A 24,081-nucleotide genomic window follows, 5' to 3' on the forward strand; every position below is an offset into this window, starting at 1 on the left:
TAGCAGATGCAACTCATATCTTGAAATCTACTTCATTCATAGAGTATATGCAGATGCCAAACTTTGGTTTCTGGTATCTGGTTGCTGGTGCATGTGTAGGGTGGGGCAGATCAAACAACATCCCCTGTAGCCAAGATCCATCTCACCCCAGCGTGGTGGCAGTGCATTGTGGGCTCCTCGCGGCTCCTCGTGGCTCCTCGTGGCCTATGTCTCCTTTCATCCACACTGCAGATGCAAAGAGCAACTCACATCTATCATGCACCACGAACAGGTCACGTGCAGGTGCAACGCCTCACTGCTTCACACGTGCCTGTGTGTATGCCGGAGAATACCCAGTGTGCACCTCACCTGCAGTGAAATGCTTTTACCCCCAGAAATGGCCGAGAGCTGAATCATCCATTATGACTTTTCTGTGCTGTTTGTGCATCTCTACAGTTGTCCTAGAGGGAAGGTAGTTCTGGACCACACGGGCCAGCATGTGCATGACCGTAACAGAGCAATAAGGGACACAAGTGGGACACCCCCCCCCCCCTCCCCAGGACACACCCTCGAGCAGGCAGCAAGTGTAACTAACGTGCCCTACATGACCAAGAACCATCCACGCAAACTCAGGACCTGCTTTCTCTGCAGTGCTTCTATTAGTAGGTTGGCTGTAAATAACATTAATATTCCAGACCATTTATGAATCAGTGGTCTGCACTCCAAATAGCCCTCTCAGTCTTGGTTGCTGGGATAGGGCTGCGAATTCAGCTCGTAGGCTGTTGGAGTGGTTGTGAAGCTGAGCTGTCCACCCATAGGTGCTTTAATAATGCACGGAAGCTTCTAGATTATCTGGTCCTGTCCATTTAATGACTTCAGATTTGAACTTTTGGGGGGGTGGGGTGCCTGTGCTCTTCACGAAGAGAGAGCACCTCCATATGACACCATGATTCAATGGTGGTTTGTGACAGAATCAGACCAGCGTTTCTATCTAGCCCAGAGCTATGATCAAGTGTAGCACAGCAGTGTTTGAGACATCTTAGCACTTCAACGCTACTCTGGGCTGTATGCAGACCAACCTATGATACACAATACCCAAATTCTGCTTGGAGCTGTTGGTGTGGCGTGACCCTAAGTACTGTTTGTTGATTAATTAGAAGCGATGCTTCCCGTATACTGGCTGAGATCAGGGACAATCTCATAGTGCTGTCATTGTGGAGAAGTGTTTCTCTCACACACACTCTGCTGGGCAGGAGTCTTGGGTCTGGCAGACACCCAGTGCATTCAGCTTGGGCTGCAGTGGCATTTATTTAAGTGGAAGAGAAAAAAATGGTCAGAAAGAAGCACTTTCTCATCCAAAAGCCCAGGAGAGGAAGAGCTCGTCAGACAGCAAGTTCAGGAGTCTGAGAGCTGCATTAAGAATGAAAATAAAGCAAAACACGTCTGAAATTGAAGGAGATAAGAATCGAGCCCCTTGGGGTGGACGATGAAATGTGTCTTTGGGACAAGGGGAATGGGATGTGGTAATGATGCGTAACCGTGGAGACTGCGTTGACAAACGTCTTTCAGAACGCCTAAACAAAGGGCCAGAATGCTAAATAATAGCGGGATATTCACCAGAAATGTCGCAGGGCCCTGTGAAGCATATTGACCAGTACAAATGATTTACTGGAGTCCTGGTCAAATGTAATGAATACATTCTTGGGTCTGTTCATCTGGTTTGCTACTGCAACTACACCCTTGCCGTTGGGGACTACACACGGGCGGCCATTACCCCTGAATGGTCCACCGTTAGCTGAACTCCATCTTAACTCCACCTCCTCATCAAAACCTACTTCTGTCTCCTTGTTTCTTACAGTTTCTCTAATAAAGGGATTCAAAGCTGCTTTCTATCACTCTAAATGGTAATTAGATTACCTGCCAATTTACATCATTTAACCTCACAAAGGTTAAACTACTTGTGCAATATATTGATTTGATACCATGCCCACAATGTGCACATGAATTAATAGTACCTGCTCATAAAATAACAGCCTAGTAGACGTGTAGAACGTTGCATGTAATATGTGGTTTTGGACAGAGGCCTAATGTTGATCTTTGTCTCTCTTCTAATTAAGGGTATATACTTGCATGTGATTGGTCGGTTGGCCTGTGCTCTGCCCTGTCCTGCTTGTACTGACATAGAACCCAGGAGACTAATAAAAAGACCAATAATGATATTTTGCTCTGGCTTTCACTAAATCCACTAACCCACACTTCCCATGTGTGATGTCACATTGAGTATATCATTTATATATTAGCAATTCAAGTAATTGAATATGTGAGCTGAGATTTTACGGAAACATAATTCTTGGGTGTTTAAGTTTCCTCCTCTGAACTACAAAAGTTTCAGTTTAATTAGATGTCAGCCAAGCCATTTCTGTTCCTCCGAAAGTAAAACTAATGACAAGCCATGAATTTCATTTTTACTGGCTATTAAAATGTTTCTGCGCCGTCCACTAGGTTAGAGACAGCTACTGAATTCCCAAAAAAATGTTGGTTTACACCTTTCTATAAAATGGCAAAACATGTGCTTCCAAAACACAAATGAATGATATCTTTCTGTCGGAGAGAACCAGGTCTCCCAGGACAGTACACAGTTTTAATGATTGTGTACCTTTGTTGCATATGTATATTGTACATGCAAATGATGATCAAATAAACTCCACTGGATGTCTAATGTGGACACCTCATTAGCATGACCTTTGCCAATAACGAGAAGTCATTAAGAGAATCTTGTCATTATTACATAATAGTCAAGTATTCAATATTACAAATGAACTGATCATGCTCACTGAGACATGACACCAAGACTCTCACACACACACACACACACACACACACACACACACACACACACACATACACACACACACACACACACACACACACTATTTTTATTTAGAACAGGAGTAAGTGAGCATGTTGAATCTAAATGAACAGGCTAAAAATGTATAAACCTAAATTTATGCATAAAATCTGTATGCTGCATTTTTATTTTCCATCTCACTCACTGTGAAACTCTCATCTTAGCCAGACTGTATCAATATCATGTAGGCCTTGACACTCCTGTGCGTCTATTGTGTTTTAAATGGTGTTTTTCAGTTATTAATGTCCACTGTACCATCATCTATCACCGTAGTCTCAGACACCAGTCAGGTCAGGTAAGATCTTGTGTAATCCATTTGAGTGCTTCCTCACGTGTGCTAAGACCGGCCAGCAACGTGGCGTCCTCGGAATATGGCTCATTTAAAGACTGAAAACATTGTAACGTCGGTGCAAAATTGCGCGTGGAATAGCCTAGAACAGGTCAATGGAGTCGGGGAGGGCAAACGAAGAAAAGAAGCCTGTTGTCTTTGCTATTGTAGAACAACAAATGATCGTCCCGAGGCAGAGCGCTCACGGAGTGCTCACGGAGACAATTCCACTGATTGCTGATTTTACGAAGAGCAATGGAGTGGCTCGAGAGATCTGGACGATTTTTTACAACATAAAGAGCGACGGTTGTTAAAGAGAAAGAACACAATGGATCATCTGCTAAATACCAGGGGGGGTGCACATTAAACAGACAAGTGAGGTAGTGAAGACTAGAGACAGACTACTGAGCACCCGGCATAGGCCAGATCAAAGAAGGATGGTAGCAATGAGATGCAAACACTTGAATTCTAAATACGTCCTTACCAGAGAGGACCACATCTCAGTCAGTCAGCAAACACTTGAAAATGAAAAAAACCTGATGTTCAAGTATCTTGACTTTGTTTAATAGGGTAATTTTTGCATCGTGTGGACAACATTTAAATTTGACTTTACATATCACAAAAATGAATGTTGTCATTTTAGATGGCAAAAATGTTAGGGTGAAATGTGGTGGTCTAAGTACTTAGTCATTTAGAAGGCTAGAAAGTACTTACACTTATATATGTGTGCATATATTTATACGCGTCCATGCACAAGCCAAATTAGTCAGTACAGATTAAGGTTCAAGCTTTGCATCCATGAACAGGCCAACACTCTGGTTTCCTGATTCACCCTCTGAAAAAGCAACTGTCTTGTAGCTTAATAACAATAGCAGTCATATAACCATCAGCTAAACTGAAAGGGTCACAACAGGAAAGGGTTAAGTTGTGCAGTCTCTCCCTAAGATGCTCCTGCTTATTCTTACATCACTGCCTCCTGGATGCAGACTGCAGGCTGTGCCTAGCTTGGTTTTGAACACAAAAGACACTCCTTCAGAATCCTATCTGCATGTTGAACTCTGCTGAAATTTGAGTTTACAGGTGAAACAACCGATGGTGATTACCCAGGTCATTAAAATGAATGGATGAATGAATGAATGAATGAAATTGCTGTGTTGTGAGGAGCTCCCTCAGACTGACTCTCTGACTAAAAAGGAAAGAGAAAAAAATGTATACGTTTGTGCAGGAAAGCACATATTCACACAAATGTTTTAAATAAAGAGAACTCTAAGACCTACTTTTACATAATTCTGAACACACTATGTGGGTTAGCTTAATGTAATAAATGAAAAATACTAGAACATGGGAACTGTAACCTAGTGGCACGTTATGAAAAACTGGTATTCACAGACTAGCATAATATGTTGGAGTTATTACCCGCAAATGTTAACGGGTACAAAACACGCTGGTTTTGGCAGAAGTCACTGAATCTAAATCAGCTTCAACTTTAAACGTGAATAAGCCAAATTCTGTGTCAATCTCTCGATAAGCAGCATGCCTGCTGTGATGGTCAACAGAACACGTTAACTGACACATAATTATCAAGGGTGGTGCTGTCATGAAAGTGATGCATTCTGGGTACCAACGCCAGTGCACACATCGTTAAACACATCCCCAGACCAAGCGTTCATACACTTTATTTTTAACACTTAATGTGCTGTGTTTACCCTGAGCAGAATTTGGTAATAGTGTTGGCCACTGAGCTTTGCTTAGTCTCCAAGTGTGAATTCACACCATGCAAAATTCAACGATCCAGATCTTGACTGATTTCAGAGATGATCAACGAAACAGCTCTCTCTGCAATATGCAAACAGCTCTTTTCGCAAAATAATAAAATATTAGCAGAATAATAAAGTAAAACAAAGAAATAGGAAATGATGTCTAAAGATCTTTGTAAAAATGTTAATCATCCATCACATTATGTATTTGCGTAATCATACAACAGTGTTTTGATCAAAATATCATAGTATTTTGAACTATGTTATGGAGTCACATATTCCACATATAAGTACGCTGACTACTGCAATGTCTGCAGAATCCAAAACAGTTTGCTGTTATTGAGTTTTAAACACTGAAATGCTACATGATGTGATTTTGGAAAAGTGAATTTTGATTAATTTTTTTCCTCCCTTGAATACTGTTGCATTCCACAGCCAATAGCTCAAAACATTCATTACGCCCCACTTAACCATCCAAACATATTCTCATGTATTTGCCCAACCACCCCTGTGTCCCGCGAGACTGTGCTGCTGTAGGAACTGCAGAACATTCCTATGACAGTCTGCATCCCTGTGATCTGGACCTCAGGTACTTCAGATTTCCAAAGTCAACCTTAATCCCTAGGACAATTATTCACAACAATCAAAATGTCTTGCTGAATGGAGACTTGACTGCCTGATCATCCTCCTTGTGTGGGTTCAGACTCTGATGCCACCCAAAGAGGTCACGCTTCACAAGAACAAAGAAGGATGTTTTGAGTGACACTTTCTCATGTGAAAAGTACACTGTCGAAATGAAAAGAAAAAAAATCAATCAAAACGTAAATGTGAAAGAAGGATGAAAAATGAAATTGTCACCTTCACTGACTGAGAGCAACACTTTGTAATAAACACTTCACTAAATCGATTGGACAGCTTTTTATTCAGTGTAAATTACTTCCAAGCCGAGTGACGAATGTGCTTACAGGTTTACTGCGAAGTTTGCGTGTCACACAAAGCCACAGAAACCCCGTTCTGCCCTAATTTAGCTGCTGCATACGCACTCCAGATGTTTTAACATTTTTGGATGTAACTTTTTATACAAAAGTTTCCCAATATTATGAAAACGTTTTGAAGTTGTTTTGAATTATTACTGGACTACTTTATCATGTAATTAAAAAATAAGTAGCTCAATATTAATCCTGATATACAAAGTCTCCTGTGTCCAGTCACGACAATGATTTAATTAGTTTGAAGCTTTGTACAAAAGAAATGACCATAATTAGCTATTCTAGTCTCTCTATAATTGTTGTTTCTTCAGTACCCTTGTACATTTCATCCAATACATAGAAACCTAATCTAAGGGCCATTTAATTTATACCCCTTAGAGCTCAATGATTTGTTATCCTTGTTCATTGTAATATTTTCAGTTTTATCTTCTGTTGAGCTTGTGTGCACAATGGAGGTACAATAATTATCTTTTCCAGCATGCTGTATCTAAGACCCCTTGATCCAAATACAGAGAACCCTTGCCTGCCATTTCTTCAAAAGGACTTCAATGAGTCTCTGAAATATAACGTAGAGGCCAGATGGTCTTACCGTGCAGTTTGTTTTACTCCTTTATTCGCTGGCAAAAAAACAAGATATTTTATGTGAATGTTAGGGTGAAATGTGGTGGTCTAAGTAATTAGTCATTTACGAGGTTTGAAAAAAAACGGTATACCTACATTCACGATCACACGTGTAGAATCTGTGTGCAGACATAAGGAAGGCTATTATTGTTGTTTGTATTTGTTGAGCAAAAGGACTAGTATTTGAATAAAGGGGTTTCCATGTTGGAGAACAGTGTGGGAGCTGGGGTCAGGGTTGGGGGCAGAAAAGACGTGGCTAAAAATACATTAACTATGAAGGCATCTATGCTAACTACGAAGGCAATGAAACTAGTGGGCTACAGAGCTACGATGGAGCTAACTAGCTAGACCTCGCTGTCTGCAAAAAGGACAGCAACGTATACTTATACCAAACTGTAGCACATTTGTTCATCCATCCATCCATCCATCCAAACATTTGTCCGCCCTGGCTGTCTAGCCACTCAGCCAGGCATTCTGCCAGGCACTGAGCTACCCAGCCACCCACCAATCATGACCTTAAAGTGTACTAATACATTGATTTGCCAGATCAACACTGAGCATTTCGCTGTCAGACTCCCAGGTTAAAAATTCATAAGCAGTAACACTGAATGGGCCCTATTGAAGTTAGGCATATATAACACTTTGTGGAAGTGGATGTCTTGTGTTTGTATTCCCTCTTAATCACTGGCTTTGTAATGATGGTAATCTGTTGAGACTCCACACACTAGTGCAGCCTTACTCTGCCTCGTTCAGCAGAACCTTTGCTTGGCCTCCAAGCGTGAATTCACACCATGGAAAAATCAAGCCAACATCACTTTGTTCAGCAATGATGACACTTTTTTGATTCATGAAATGATTTTTGAGTCCATCCAGCCCATCCATTTGTATCTACTTATCCGGATTTTTGAGTCACTCTAACAATAAGTATCTTCTGCTCAAATCATCAGCCTGTAATTAATTTCTCAAAATAATATCCTCTGGCAGGTACGAGGGCAGTGCTGTAATGACTCAGTGTGTGTACGTACGTGTGTGTTTTTCTGTGAGGTACGAGACAAAGAATCTCTGTTTCCATGGTTTCAATACCTTTGCTTGAATAACTGTCACAGTCAGTAAGGTGCACAATCCACTCACCGTGTCACCTCAGTGAGCATGGTTGTGGCTACCTTTTTTTTTATTTTGCTCCTATATGTTCTCTTGATCACAATTTTTTTTACCTTCTTAGTTGTTTTTTTTTTAATCTAATGAGCATTAATGGCTATCTTGCTCTTATTTTACTTGCAAAGGCATGCGTGACTGATAGAAAAGGATCATAGTAGCTTTGCAGATGATTGTTGAAGGTTCCATGTGCTGCTACGTAGCTACAAAGAACCCTCTTGTCCTCTCGATGGTTTCATAAGTGCTCCGGCCTTTATTGTTGAAATCATCTATTCACAGGACCTCTTCTTCTATTCATCGTTGCATAACGGAGTGCTCTACCTCCCTCTAGGTGAAATCCATGCCTCAATATGTAATGCAGGTCAGCAAATACCTTTTATGTAGTGTTCTTTGATGTTGGTGGAGTATAATGCCACTGACTGTGTATTGGCCACAGGCCCATCAGGAACGCAACAAGAACTTGAAGCCTACCAGCCATCTAGATGAAGGGTCATCACACAGTTCGTCTTCTTCACGACTCATTTAGTAGTTTGCCTCCAGACCCCTCCCCCCCACCCCCGCTCCTGAAAACTCAATCTAGTTCACATTTGTTACTGTCATTACTCACTCGCCACTGTGAACACAGGGGCACCACTGTCCTGAAGGATCTTCCAATGTGTCCCGAGTGCCATGACAATGAGATCATGTCCCTGTCACTAAGATTGTGTGGTGTGAGAGCTGTTGTTATGGTAACCGCATGTAAAATATTTGGCACAATTCATGTTTCAAAATGCCTAATAGATTATAATGTGAACTAAGAGGCACAATGACATGTGAGATTAAAATAATAACAGGGGTCTTTCGGGTTATTGGTATTCATATTCAGGCTTTGAGTGAGTTTCCCAAAATGGCTGTCTGATCCTGTGATCTTCGTAGTGTGGTTGGGAGTCAAGCTTTATTTGAACGCTCTAAATGTTATGGTGAATTAACATTTCAGTGCCCGAGGGCTAACATTCAAAGAAGACCTTAAATCCACAAATTAAATTGCTTATAATAAACCCAGATGCAGGTACATTTCACCTGCAGACGTAACTGTATAAACTGTAGGAATGGATACTTCACTGGCAGTGTTTCTGTGTCTTCATTACTTTTGTTACCATCCATTCTACTTCGACACGGACTTTCAAATGTTCTATCGTGTGATTTGAAGCCCAAAAAGATCTAAGAAGGCCTCACGGGCAACGTTGCGGGGCTACGGCCAACGCTGCAGTTCACCAATGTCACTTCATGAAGCCCACGCGTCACGGCCCTTCATTAGAAGAACTTCCTGAAGGGACCACAAGCAGCTGTCCTTTCCTACTGACAGGTCTCAGGCACACCTGTGGATGACTCCGGGGAGCTGTTTGACAGAAACATTAGTCTTCCTGGCACCGCTGGCTTGTCAAGCCTCCCGGGTCCTTACGGACGCTCGGTGCTGTTTGTGGTCTGTCGAGCGCACCGTGACGTACGGAGCAAAGAGAATATTCGCTTAAAGTAAATACCGCTTGGTCTGAGCGCGGTTTTCTCATCGCAGCACTCCCCTTGTGTCGAGAATCTAGACTGACTGTTTTAACAAGTTGCCCAGGCTTGCATTGAAAAATCTATTTATTGAGCTCTTTGTTTATGTCTGCTTTAAAATTTCAATGAGCCTCAGTTGTAACACAAATTGAAGGAGTAATGTGGACAAACTGCTCCATCCACCCCCAACCGCACCACCCGCCCCCACAACCCCCTCCCCCATACACATGGACCACCGCTTTCATTTTCTGCTCAATTTTAACTACTTTAACTATAGTTTCATTTATCTCACGCTTGTTTTTATTATTAATATACCAATAACTGGAATTATGTGGTAATATGAACATAACTATTTATTAACTATGGTTAATAAAAAATAAAAAAGCATAAATTTGACTGTAAAGTGTGACATTTTTCCAGACTCATTGAACGCCTATGTATATTAAATATAGTCAAGGTGAGGCAAGTTCATTTGGGTGGTACTTTTCATACACAGCGGTGATACAAAGTTCTTCACACAATGAACATAAAACAATTGAAATAATAAAGCTCAGTACATCCCAAGATCTATCACTCCAGTGAAGTTTTTCCTTTCCACCTTGGAAAGCACTTCAGGAAAGAAAGAAAAAAAGTAAAAAGATATAGCTAGGATACACATTTTAATGAGGAGAAATATATTAAAGTCAGTTCTATAACAGTGTAGGTGTTTTTGAGCACGTCCTGGATAAAACTTTCGCAGCAGTAGTATGAATTTTTATAGCTGAATCTGTAGCTGCATGAGGCGCTCGAGGTTGTGTTGAGATGTAGCACCTATTCCTGCTATATTCAAAAAGAAGACAGAAAACTCTTTTTGGTGATTGATTTGACGTGTCTAGTAAAGGTGAGCTATTAGTGTATATTAGAAGGCTAAGATTTCAGACTAAGTCTTTAGTTCTTAGACCCCTAGCCTAGTGTATGATGTACACTAATAGGCAAGGCAACTTTATTTATATAGCACCTTTCATACTCGCTGGCAATTCCGATACTTCTCTCTGTTGTCAAATATCATAACCTCAGGTTAATCTTTGTTTAACTGCAGGAAATTATACCTCATCCAGTCATTTATGTGCACCAAACATACACAATATGTGTCAATGCAATATATACACAGCATCTATACATTACCTGTGAGAGAAAATATATTTATAGTGACATTGTGTATCTAATTGGGGTTTTTGTCTTAATGTACACAAATACTTTCCAAACCACACACCCTCGTGCTGGTCCATGATAGCGCATGTCTCCGCCTTCTCCTGACAACTCATCCATTTTGATATCTGCTCCGGGCTGCTTCTGGTGGGCTCTCCGCACCATCGAATCCTACACTCACTGTCAGCTGTAATCTCAGTGTGCCGTGAGCTCAGCATTTATGTCTCTGAGTAAAGAGCTTCAGAGGCTTGTTATTTATGTTCAAGTGATTGGGGAGCATAATCAGTGGAGCAGTGGGCATCTTCTGTGTGTGTGGAGCACTCCTAGGTCGTTGATATTGGTCTTGTTGGGATACACAAGGGCAGATACAGTGGGGGGAAATACAACAGCATTGAAATCCGCTACCGTTCGATTGGCTGAGGAGGAAACGTGCGGCAGGCTTCTCCTGCAGGAGTGGAGAGCAGGAGATGTTCATTTTAACGCTAGGTCTACCCATGATGCTTTGAGGAGCTCTGCTGTGATTTCCTCACCTGGGCTCACGCACAATGTTGCTGCCCTGAATCTTTAACTAACACAAGAGCAACAAGCTCGCAAAGCGTTGCAACGGCAAAGGATGTCGGCAGGCTATCAACAGCGTGTTACGTGCTTGTCCGTGGTCACGGTTACAGAAGGGCAGTTCGATATCAAAGCTGAGCTCAGGCTCTGAGAGCCTTTTTTTTGAGTGTGGAAGGTTTCACCTGGAGAATGAGTTGGGTTGATGAAAAGAAGACGTTTGAACATTTTCAATTAATATGTTCTATGGTGCCTAAACTTTTATTTTAATCTTTTATTCATTTTATTTTATTCCACGGGAGACCTTATTTATTTATTCGTTTTATTTTATTTTGTAGGAGACCTTTTTTGGATTGCCGTTTGTCAAATGTTTTCTTTCTCCTCCGGGATAGTGGATGCGTAGCATAATCGCACCGCCCCGCATTTCGGCATCTCCAAATGAACTGCTTGCTTAGTGATGATTTTAATAAATATGTAAATGCATATGCCAGAACCTGGGGAGTGCTTCTTGGGTGAGAAGGATAGCTCTCAGAATGTGTCAGGTCTTTGCCGGGTGGCATTAAAATAAATTAATGTAATGGTCCTCTGAAAATGCCAAGTCCATTAGCAGTCAGCTGTGGTCGAGAGAGAGAGGTATGAGGCATGAAAGCAGCTATGAAAGGTGTCTAATGTTTGCCATTACTAATGGTCTACTGGTCATAATGGGTGGGGCTAATTATCTGACCATTATAGTGTTACCTGCATCTGTCTTTGGGGAAGGTTTCTCGCAAAAATAATAGAATAACTATGATCACACATTCACGTGTTAAAGAATGGGTTAAAATAAGGGCTTTTGTGGCACTGAAAACAGGCGACACTAATCCCTCATTACCTGTGTGGAGCAGTGACTATTGAATTCTGTGTTACCACATCATTACTGAAGACTGATTGCATCTCATTGTGGAGAAGGAGACCGTCAAAGCTTGGCTAAACAAAATGCACCTAATTGCATAGCATCAGATGACTGTTGTTTAAGAGTTGGTCCCAATTAAAGATTCTGGTGAGTGGATTAGCATCTCAATGACTTCAGAGTGAGGTGTGGTCCACTGAACGTCCACGCTTCAGCACCACCACCTGGAAACAAGTTACCCACTTCAATTTGACGACCTGAATAAATAAGTAAATAAAATAAACCCTTTCTTCAAGTGCTCAGACAAACTGGATCATGATAAATGGGACCAGTAATTGGACTGATTCCTGAACAGTGACTAAATGGTGCACACCTCCATACGTCTCCGAGGGCTTTAGATGAATACCATTCAAACAGACTGCAGCGTGGAGGCACTAAATAAGCACAATAAAAGATGAATATGGCCTTTTGAAACCAGTGCAAATCCCATCAGGCAAACATCATAAATTAGAAATGCAGTGACACACATGCAGTCTTGCATTCTATTTATTTCTTTATTTATTTTTCAAAAGCTATTGTCCTCCCGCTGAGGAATTGGAGGGGTTCATTAAGACAACGGATACTTCAATATGCATTTCAAGAACAAGAAGGAGTCTTAAGAGAAGAACTCTGGGAAACCACCTTGGAAGTATGTAGTGATTAAATTAATGACTGACCCAATGGGAATTTGTGTTCTGTCTCTGACAAAGTAGCTTGTCAAAGCAGTTATTGTCAACAGAGCGTCAAGTAAGGGGGGGTGAGGAGGTGAGGGGTGTTATGACGGTTTCATATTACTCTCATGAAGGACACAGGAGTCTCCTCTGGGCTTACTGGGATTAACTGTGTCAGGAACTAGGACACTATTGCAACAGTAACAATTCAAGGACAATTAAAGCAATGATGCTCCCATTATAGCATAGCACTGTGAGGACCTGTTATGCCTCTTCCCACCTTTCATCCAATCACACTGAAGAGCCGCCTGTACTGTGTCTTTACCCACTGGGAGAGTCCTGCATCTCAGCATGTCTGATGGGAAATAATCTCAATCCAGCATTCAGAAATGAATGTTTATCATAGTCATTTCTTTGTTGCTATTTCCCCCACATGCATTTTCAACAATTAATCATAATTTGCATCAAAATAACAAATTGTTCAGGAAAGTCTCGTTTTTTGCGGTGGCTGCGTCTCTAATCATGAAACGCCTTAAGCATTTCACACGTCTTTACCTCTGTTATTTTCCACATTCAGTTGCAGATAATGACCTTATGGATTCCATCTGAATGTGCTCGGTTAATGTATAATTACAGCTGCTTAACAGGAAGTCTGCTTTGTGTTATCTTCACGCGCGCGCTCGATGGGGTCGTTCTCCACATCATTCAGTGTGGACGTTAGGGTACATTCGTAGCCTGCGGATACTGGGTCTGTGTGTGACAGGAGACAGACAGGCAGCACATATGTGAGCCTCACACCAAGGCCTGACGCAGACAGGGCGGTGTTGCAGATGAGGGCTGATGTCTGCGTAATCAGAAGGAGTGAGTGGTTCGGCTGAGAGACTTGCGGTGCTTACGGGCACTTGCAGTCAGCCGTGTGGAGGTGGTTACGTCTCGATGAGCCACGCCGACGCATCGGTGGGAGATATGAGTACAAACATCTGACAGGGGACAATTACAAACGTCATTTTGGTGTAGCGTGCGTGAACCCCTTTAAGAGGATGAGTGAGGAGAACACAGCATGATGATGAAGATCACACCCATGTCATCTTCATCAGTGGAAAGATACATGCAAAACTAGCGTTTTAGTGGTGCGCTTTGCTTAAACGCCCTTCTTTGACGGTTATATTCTGAGACAAAAAGTGTTTTGAACTTGGTTTGCCCTCGGAGGAAGAGAAGACTTACTTTCCGGCTTTGACTCGCTGTACTTGTCAAAACACATCACCCAGTGAGCGAAAATGGCTCCCACAGGCCTTTGCGAAGTGTTACCTGTCCTCTGAAAGCGTGCAACAGTGGCATATCACTGTAGGAATGTTTGAGGCAAATTGGCTATAAAATTTTAATTTTTCCTCTCCTCTTGTGACTTGTGTCTCCGTTCATACTGCTGCGTCTTCTCATCCAGGTGGTCGGGGATTCTGAGCCCGTCTAATATGTGCCAGTGATCTTAAGCAGAGAGCTGGGGCTTAATTGTGTGACTACAGCCAGTGAAGAGGAGTTACCTGTGGGCCGGGGAATGAGGAAGAGAAGCTTCAATATTTATTGCCATCCCAACACAGACGGCTGGAACTCACCTTAGTGGGCTGACGTCAGGTTCAAAAGAGGAAGGATAGACGATGCATGAACCATACACTCAAATGTTATAATGCAAGATACTAAAAGAACGAATACACTGGATAATTGTACATATATACGTATATTTGTATTACATATAGATAGCTAAAGACAATAGACAATGCATTAGCATTGCCTTAGCTCTGATTTAATACCAAAACCTCAAGCGAGTGATGGCCAATGTGTAGCTGTATCTTACTTTGGGTTCGTCTGTTTTGCAGCTGGCGTTTGGTTTTCGCTGAGCGTCATTATAGCAGCTCCAGTTTCGTGGCTGTGCCTCTGTGAAGGGTTATGAGCTTGAAGCCGTGACACTGCGTAATTCTGAAGGGCTTTGATTGAACGGAAGGGACACGAGTGGCGCAGAATATCGAAGAGCTTTTGACTCCGGCTCGTGGAGGCTCTGCCCTTGATTTCGTGCCCACAACACCGTGATTATCCTGATTTGTTTTTTTTTCCGTAGTTTTTGAATTCCAAGCCGATGTTTCAAGCAGGTGTAACGAGGTTATTGACAGCGGCCAGCAATCAGTCGGATACAAAAGCAAGATTATGCCACTTCAGGCACATGTCCAAAAAAAGTGCAGAGAAAAGAGGAGACTGAGCAATGGAGTTTGGCGGAGGGTGAAAGAAAGAGAGAAGCAGACTGAGAGGACGAGAAAACCTACGAGACGAAGCTAAAACGTGCTGGTGACCTTCAAGGCAGCCGACGGAAGAGCCGGAGGGGTGGAGACGAGTCCTCGGGATGCTCCAGTGACGAGAGTAATAAGCAAGGCAAACCCTCGCGCGCGCACGGCAGACAGGCGAAGTACTCGCCGATTCGAGGGTGATTGCTGCGGCAACCGGAGCTCTTTAAAGCTCAGCGCCGTCGCCAAGGTGCGGTACGTCCGCAAAGCATCTTTTAAAAATTCGTCTCTAATTCACTGATAGGGCAGTCTTCAAATGGATGTGTTTCGACTGTCATTTGAAGGCGGCTGTATTTAAGGTCATTTTACTCTTTTACTGAACAGTTTCTTTATGTGCATCAGTTATTTTGGTTTTAGCCTTCTAGGTAAAGCTCCAGTTGCATTCTGGGTAAGTCTGTCCAAAAGTAAATAAAGGTCTAGCATGCCTGATTATGAAGAGACCTTGCTTCACTTGCTACAATGCAACAGCGGTTAATTTGCTCATGGATACAGTTCTCAGATCAGTGTACAGAGTGAGAATCAGACCTGACTCAACCCTTAGGCTTTCACAAACTGATCTCCATTCAGAGACAAAAGGATCATCATGCAGCCAGAGGTGGATATGCTCTCCAAGGATTTATTCCAACCGTCTGGCTTTGCTAATTAGACCAAGCCAGCAGGAAGAGTTAATTAGGAAAAATCAAATGTGTGATGCAAAAATCACAGCAGGACTTTTACTTCTGAACGCAGTGCCAGAGAAGAACACGTCACACTTCACACGTGCTGCCTAACTTCAACTGTGCAGAAGATAGAGCAAGACACTGGTGCCCGTGCTCTTCCTATGATCAGTTCCTCAAAGCTCGAGACTCAGCTTGGGCTATTCCTGTGGGACTGCCACGGCTCCATTATCTTTGATATTGTGCCATTTCTTGAAAGATCCCATGCTAGCCCAAAGCTAATTGTGCTTCCAGATAATGTTTTTATGGGATTAGATTAACTGGATATTTTTTGTTCCTTAATGGTTTGGCTGGCAAATATCCCGACGTTTTCTCCATCCGAAACGTCAATGCACCTGCGTGCTTCAGGCCAACGAGAGGGAACCAACGTGTGTGGAAACTCCTCTGTCAGGTGTGGGTTTGCTCACTGTATTCTCTGGGGCTGTTGTCAAGAGATTCCCCCCTAAGCAGACCACGCCAGCAGCCATGGAACAAAACAATTCCCTGCAGCACCGTATTGGTCAAGGGCTCCAAACACATTAGGTAACACACTGTATACCGCACTGCAGAACACACTGCAGAATGCACAGTGTGCGTAGCGTAAACACTGGGATTAAATTACACACTTGTGCAAATGAAATTAGCATAGCAGCGCCTCAGCGCATGTTAAGCACAAGTCTCTCCAGGCACGCGTGTTAGGGAAGCCACACAGACGCTAATGTTCAGCTAGAGTTTGTTCGCTGTGCGCGCCCTAGTTTAGAAAGGGGAGCGCAGATAAAGATGGGGCTCCATTCATAAATGACAGACACACACTGTACTATTTTGGTCAGGACGTTGGTTGCCCTCATCAGACTGAGCTGTGCAGAGGCCTCACCCCCTCAGACATCCGCGTTTATCTCCTCTGTGTACTAATGCCTGTTTAATAGGCACAATCTCCGCCTTAAACTGTAGCGATATTTTATTAATTGTGCTCAGAGGGACTGTTGATGCTGCCTTATTATGCTGTTTATCACTTTATTAATTCATCATCTTCTGAAGAATTTGTGTGTGTGTGTGTGTGTGTGTGTGTGTGTGTGCGTGCGCGCGTGGCAACAGCTGAGTACAATTTGCTCTTAACGAGGTATGATAAGCCGAATATGTCATTGCAACTATTATGAGTTTGGCTTACAGTTTTACATGTGTAATAATACTGTTAGCTTGTTTTTTTGTATCTTCAGCTGTAGATCTACTGACAACAACGGACACCTTCAAGAACAGCTGAATCATTATTGAAAAACAATAACATCACAGCAGTAACTGTAATGTTGTCTCCTTTGAGTCTTACACAGGAAAGCCTCGGAGGACACCAGAACAAAAGCCAATAGAGAAAAAGGTGTAATTGAGTTCCCAGCTTTTGTTTGGGAATACCATATAGCATCGGGAGAACCCTGCGAGTGAAGGGCGTGTGTGTGAGCAGCAGGGTGTGTGTGTGTGAGCAGCAGGGCGTGGATGTAAGTGTCGGGCCCAGCTCATAACGGCGGCTACACTCACGCCTCGCAGCTGGTTCAGTTCTCTTTCAAACACATAGGTGCGGAAACCAGTGGCGAGAAGCACTTATTCACCCAACAGCAGGACACCCGACGTCTCCCTGTCAGCTGCGTCGATCGAGTTTTGCCTGAGTGAGTTTTGAAAGGGATTTCAATTTAGAATGACTTCTCAGCTCCGGTAATGAGGAGGGCTGTCATCTGGGAGAGAAGGTCGAGTTACGGTGGTAGTTACGGTGGTAGTTACGGTGGTAGTTACGGTGGTAGTTACGGTGGTATTCCCTTGGTGTGCAGGGCGCACAAATTCGAGCTTGCGTGCTTCGGAGACTTCCATCAGCTATTTGTAGCGCTGCAGGAAGCCGCTGCTAAATGAGCCCTGCAGGCCAGTTCAGCCAGCACGAGGGAACAGGTGGCTTTATGGCCGCAGGGTCGCAGCCCTGCACGCTTCCTGCTTTTCTGCGCGGTGATGACCGATTCAGATCATGTGCTTATTATCAAGTCCTTCAGGAGTCGCATCTGATGTGTTTGACAAATGGTGGAGGAGACTGGCTGCCTGGCCTGTCCTCCTGCTGTAGACTGTGTTCCCCCCTGTGCTCCTGCTGTAGACTGTGTCCCCCCCCCCCCCCCCTGTGCTCCTGCTGTTCCCCTCTGTGCTCCTGCTGTTCCCCTCTGTGCTCCTGCTGTTCCCCTCTGTGTTCCTGCTGTTCCCCTCTGTGCTCCTGCTGTTCTCCTCTGTGTTCCTGCTGTTCTCCTCTGTGTTCCTGCTGTTCCCCTCTGTGTTCCTGCTGTTCCCCTCTGTGCTCCTGCTGTTCCCCTCTGTGTTCCTGCTGTTCTCCTCTGTGTTCCTGCTGTTCCCCTCTGTGTTCCTGCTGTTCCCCTCTGTGTTCCTGCTGTTCCTCTCTGTGTTCCTGCTGTTCTCCTCTGTGTTCCTGCTGTTCTCCTCTGTGTTCCTGCTGTTCCCCTCTGTGCTCCTGCTGTTCCCCTCTGTGCTCCTGCTGTTCCCCTCTGTGTTCCTGCTGTTCCCCTCTGTGCTCCTGCTGTTCCCCTCTGTGTTCCTGCTGTTCCCCTCTGTGCTCCTGCTGTTCTCCTCTGTGCTCCTGCTGTTCCCCTCTGTGCTCCTGCTGTTCCCCTCTGTGCTCCTGCTGTTCTCCTCTGTGTTCCTGCTGTTCCCCTCTGTGTTCCTGCTGTTCCTCTCTGTGCTCCTGCTGTTCCCCTCTGTGCTCCTGCTGTTCCCCTCTGTGTTCCTGCTGTGTTCCCCTCTGTGCTCCAGCTGTTCTCCTCTGTGCTCCTGCTGTTCCCCTCTGTGCTCCTGCTGTCCCCCTGTGTTCCTGCTGTTTTCCTCTGTGCTCCTGCTGTTCCCCTCTGTGTTCCTGCTGTTCCTCTCTGTGTTCCTGCTGTTCCCCTCTGTGCTCCTGCTGTTCCCCTCTGTGTTCCTGCTGTTCCCCTCTGTGCTCCTGCTGTTCTCCTCTGTGCTCCTGCTGTTCCCCTCTGTGCTCCTGCTGTCCCCCTGTGTTCCTGCTGTTTTCCTCTGTGCTCCTGCTGTTCTCCTCTGTGTTCCTGCTGTTCCCCTCTGTGCTCCTGCTGTTCCCCTCTGTGCTCCTGCTGTTCCCCTCTGTGTTCCTGCTGTGTTCCCCTCTGTGCTCCTGCTGTTCTCCTCTGTGCTCCTGCTGTTCCCCTCTGTGCTCCTGCTGTCCCCCCTGTGTTCCTGCTGTTTTCCTCTGTGCTCCTGCTGTTCCCCTCTGTGCTCCTGCTGTTCCCCTCTGTGTTCCTGCTGTGTTCCCCTCTGTGCTCCTGCTGTTCTCCTCTGTGCTCCTGCTGTTCCCCTCTGTGCTCCTGCTGTCCCTCCCTGTGCTCCTGCTGTTCCCCTCTGTGCTCCTTCTGTTCTCCTCTGTGTTCCTGCTGTTCCCCTCTGTGCTCCTGCTGTTCCCCTCTGTGTTCCTGCTGTTCCCCTCTGTGTTCCTGCTGTTCCCCCCTGTGTTCCTGCTGTTCCCCTCTGTGCTCCTGCTGTTCCCCTCTGTGCTCCTGCTGTTCCCCTCTGTGTTCCTGCTGTTTTCCTCTGTGCTCCTGCTGTTCCCCTCTGTGCTCCTGCTGTTCCCCTCTGTGTTCCTGCTGTTTTCCTCTGTGCTCCTGCTGTTCCCCTCTGTGTTCCTGCTGTTCCCCTCTGTGCTCCTGCTGTTCCCCTCTGTGCTCCTGCTGTTCCCCTCTGTGTTCCTGCTGTTTTCCTCTGTGCTCCTGCTGTTCTCCTCTGTGTTCCTGCTGTTCCCCTCTGTGCTCCTGCTGTTCCCCTCTGTGTTCCTGCTGTTCCCCTCTGTGTTCCTGCTGTTCCCCTCTGTGCTCCTGCTGTTCCCCTCTGTGCTCCTGCTGTTCCCCTCTGTGTTCCTGCTGTTTTCCTCTGTGCTCCTGCTGTTCTCCTCTGTGTTCCTGCTGTTCCCCTCTGTGTTCCTGCTGTTCCCCTCTGTGCTCCTGCTGTTCCCCTCTGTGCTCCTGCTGTTCCTCTCTGTGTTCCTGCTGTTCCTCTCTGTGTTCCTGCTGTTCCCCTCTGTGCTCCTGCTGTTCTCCTCTGTGTTCCTGCTGTGTTCCCCTCTGTGCTCCTGCTGTTCTCCTCTGTGCTCCTGCTGTTCCCCTCTGTGCTCCTGCTGTCCCCCCTGTGTTCCTGCTGTTTTCCTCTGTGCTCCTGCTGTTCCCCTCTGTGTTCCTGCTGTTCCTCTCTGTGCTCCTGCTGTTCCCCTCTGTGCTCCTGCTGTTCCCCTCTGTGTTCCTGCTGTGTTCCCCTCTGTGCTCCTGCTGTTCCCCTCTGTGTTCCTGCTGTGTTCCCCACTGTGCTCCTGCTGTTCTCCTCTGTGCTCCTGCTGTTCCCCTCTGTGCTCCTGCTGTCCCTCCCTGTGCTCCTGCTGTTCCCCTCTGTGCTCCTGCTGTTCTCCTCTGTGTTCCTGCTGTTCCCCTCTGTGCTCCTTCTGTTCTCCTCTGTGTTCCTGCTGTTCCCCTCTGTGCTCCTGCTGTTCCCCTCTGTGCTCCTGCTGTTCCCCTCTGTGTTCCTGCTGTTCCCCTCTGTGTTCCTGCTGTTCCCCTCTGTGCTCCTGCTGTTCCCCTCTGTGTTCCTGCTGTTTTCCTCTGTGCTCCTGCTGTTCCCCTCTGTGTTCCTGCTGTTCTCCTCTGTGTTCCTGCTGTTCCCCTCTGTGTTCCTGCTGTTCCCCTCTGTGTTCCTGCTGTTCCCCTCTGTGCTCCTGCTGTTCCCCTCTGTGCTCCTGCTGTTCCCCTCTGTGTTCCTGCTGTTCTCCTCTGTGCTCCTGCTGTTCCCCTCTGTGTTCCTGCTGTTCCCCTCTGTGTTCCTGCTGTTCCCCTCTGTGTTACTGCTGTTCCCCTCTGTGCTCCTGCTGTTCCCCTCTGTGTTCCTGCTGTTCCTCTCTGTGTTCCTGCTGTTCCTCTCTGTGTTCCTGCTGTTCCCCTCTGTGCTCCTGCTGTTCTCCTCTGTGTTCCTGCTGTGTTCCCCTCTGTGCTCCTGCTGTTCTCCTCTGTGCTCCTGCTGTTCCCCTCTGTGTTCCTGCTGTTCCTCTCTGTGCTCCTGCTGTTCCCCTCTGTGCTCCTGCTGTTCCCCTCTGTGTTCCTGCTGTGTTCCCCTCTGTGCTCCTGCTGTTCCCCTCTGTGTTCCTGCTGTGTTCCCCACTGTGCTCCTGCTGTTCTCCTCTGTGCTCCTGCTGTTCCCCTCTGTGCTCCTGCTGTTCCCCTCTGTGTTCCTGCTGTGTTCCCCACTGTGCTCCTGCTGTTCTCCTCTGTGCTCCTGCTGTTCCCCTCTGTGCTCCTGCTGTCCCCCCCTGTGCTCCTGCTGTTCCCCTCTGTGCTCCTCCTGCTTTGACAGCACAACCCAATTAGATGCCCAGGCCCATGTAGAACGTATACAAAGTGTGTATTCAGTAAAAATGCCACTTGAGACGCAGTTAAATAAAAATGTTTACAGTACAGATTTTAGGCATTAGACACCAAATCCTAGTCCTAATCTGGGATTAAATATGTCATGTGTCAGCCCCCAAATCTGTAGATATATCTAGCAAAAGACAGAGTACTATCCACCTGTGAACGCCACGTTATGCAATTTCTTATGTAAACAGTAATAACGGTTCAGTTTTGTTTTCATGCTGTGCATCTTGTGCTATTCAATGCCTTCACGTGTCACGTGATCTGGGTTTTCCAGCAGCATGATAAATCAAAGATCATCTTTGAATGATAGAGTGAGAAGAACACTCAGAAGACGCAGAACATTCTCGGTTAACATGATGTTAACACTATGATGATGTTTGGGAACTTGTTTTGTAGGTCCTGTCATGGGGAATGTGCTCCAGACGAGGACGTGCAGCCTCCATCAGATGTAGACATTTTGAGTTAAGCCTGTACAACATGGCGGAGACGTAGTAACACTTGTTCACGTTGTTTCGACATATCACCTGTTTTGTATTGGGTTGCTTTAGATGCTCAGCAAGTCATTTTTGGTGACATCTTTCTATAATATTTATATAAAATATATAATCTGGCAAATTATATCATGCCAAATATACTAAATATCAGACTAATAATATATTCATTTAATGTGTTTTGTGTGAATTTTGTCATTTTAACACAGATGTTGCACTTTTAAGCAAACAGACAGTTTGGTCTGGATCTACAAAAGAACAGTTTCTTCTGAGAATTGTGTTGCAGAGAAAGATTTCACAATGAATATAATAGAGAGGAGAACCTGCACCCGGGCCTGTTAGAAGAGCTGTGTATGCTGCACTCTGCATCCGCTGCATGGTCTTTGAGCAGATTCCCATATTCACCGCCGGATAAATTCACAATGTCATAATTCATCTCTAATCTAATAAGCTTCAACACTACCCAAGCACAAATCAGATTTGGCTAGGGAGGGCAAGCTTGGAAATTTAATTCCAATGAACTTTCCTTCCCAATCTGACATTTACTGAGAGGAGATAACGTGATTTGCTCTGGACTGCACATGAATTATCCTAAATAACGTGAATGAAATGCAATGGTTTGCACACACTTCTCTTTAGCTAGTTAAAGTTTACAGAAGAAGAAAATAAAGAATAATGCATATGCAAAAATTACGCTAAATATTACACTACTACTACCAGTATTATCATTATCATTATTAATAATAACAATAATAATAATTATGATTATTATTGTTGTTATTATTATATTATTATTAATAATAATAGTTATTATTATTATTATTATTATTATTATTATTATTATTATTATTATTATTATTATTATTATTATTATTATTATTATAGCTTTCAGTTTTGTTTTTATTCACTTTTCAGAGAGAACTTCAGAACAAGACTCTAAAACCAACGTATGACATGATGTGCAGTTATTAAACCACCTCTGGCATTGCTCTTTGGATCTAATAACCAGAGGCTTTGGACAGATTCTTTGGAAGACGTCTTGGGAGGGCTAAAGTGATTCAAAAGTATCTTGGCTCATGTTTTGACATTATTGAGAAATATGCATTGCTTTATTGCTTGGTGCAAAATGAAAATAAAAGATATCATTCTTAAACTGTTTTACTTCTTGGCAAATGCAGTGTGTACATGAAATTCGATAGTATATTACATTAAATGGGCTCTAGGATAGCCATGAGAGCTTAACAAAGTGGCAAATGTTTAAGTATGCTTCCAATTACTTAATGTCTTCTCTCTGCAGACAGATACTGGGTCTTTGTGCTCTTCGTATCGCTGTCAAACCCAGAATTATTGCTGCGACCTGGAATAATCGAACGACCACATCGTGGGGTTGGGGGCGGAGTCCGGGGGAGCTTAAAATAAAAAATGAAAGTATTAGCAGGCGGCGGTGCCAGAGCGGGGCCTAAATCACGCCTGCCGCGGCGCTCTCGCATAAAGATGGGCGCACCGAGCCACCCCGCATCAGCTGAAGAAATTGGATAGCTGTTCCATTATCATAATGCCACTATTATGTACGGGGGAAGGAGAACAGCTTCTTAAATTCAGTGCTAAGGATCTCATCCCAGTGCACAGGCCTATTAAATCGGTTTAACAGTTGCTGATCTGAACGTCAGATCCATAAACAGCCGAAATCTATGGATTTTTATCTCACAAAGAGGTGTTGGAGTTGTCACTCTTTAAGAGGGGGGGGGTTAGTAGATCTTGAATGATATTAAAATGCACGATACACCAGAGAAAGGGGCACTGGCTGTTTTATATGCCATTTGAACAGCAAGGTAATCATCATTACTATGATTGGTATGGCATTGTTTTCTAAGACGTGCTGAGAACGCAGATATTCAGGGTTGCAAATTATATTTTAATACATCAGGGAAAAATTAGTGCCTCTGCAAACTGTGGAGAATGAGTTTTTGGGGGGTATATTTTGGTTTCTGCATTTTTTCCCCCATTTTTTGAGTGCATAATTTGAAAGACAGACACATTTGCATATTGTGTTTGTGAATTTACCTCTCCAAATGGATCCACTGAGAGATGATCATTGCTTTTAGGCAGGTGGTAAAATCAACATTCCAAAGAGCAGATATCAAAATAAATCCTGCTGCCATGCTTTTGTGTATACTGCAGCAAAGAAGAATTACCTGGTCACTGACTACCCACGTACGACCCAGTGAACCGGCACCAGTCAGGGGAGCCATATAGCATGCTGTGTCCTCTGTGACTGCCCTCTGTATCTGTCCTCTGTAACTGTCCTCTGTATCTGCCCTCTGTACCTGCCCTCTGTACCTGCCCTCTGTAACTGTCCTCAGTACCTGCCCTCTGTAACTGTCCTCTGTATCTGCCCTCTGTACCTGCCCTCTGTATCTGCCCTCTGTAACTGTCCTCAGTACCTGCCCTCTGTATCTGCCCTCTGTAACTGTCCTCTGTATCTGCCCTCTGTAACTGTCCTCAGTACCTGCCC

The sequence above is a fragment of the Brachyhypopomus gauderio genome, chromosome 7, assembly GCF_052324685.1.
Source record: "Brachyhypopomus gauderio isolate BG-103 chromosome 7, BGAUD_0.2, whole genome shotgun sequence".
Lineage (NCBI taxonomy): Eukaryota > Metazoa > Chordata > Actinopteri > Gymnotiformes > Hypopomidae > Brachyhypopomus > Brachyhypopomus gauderio.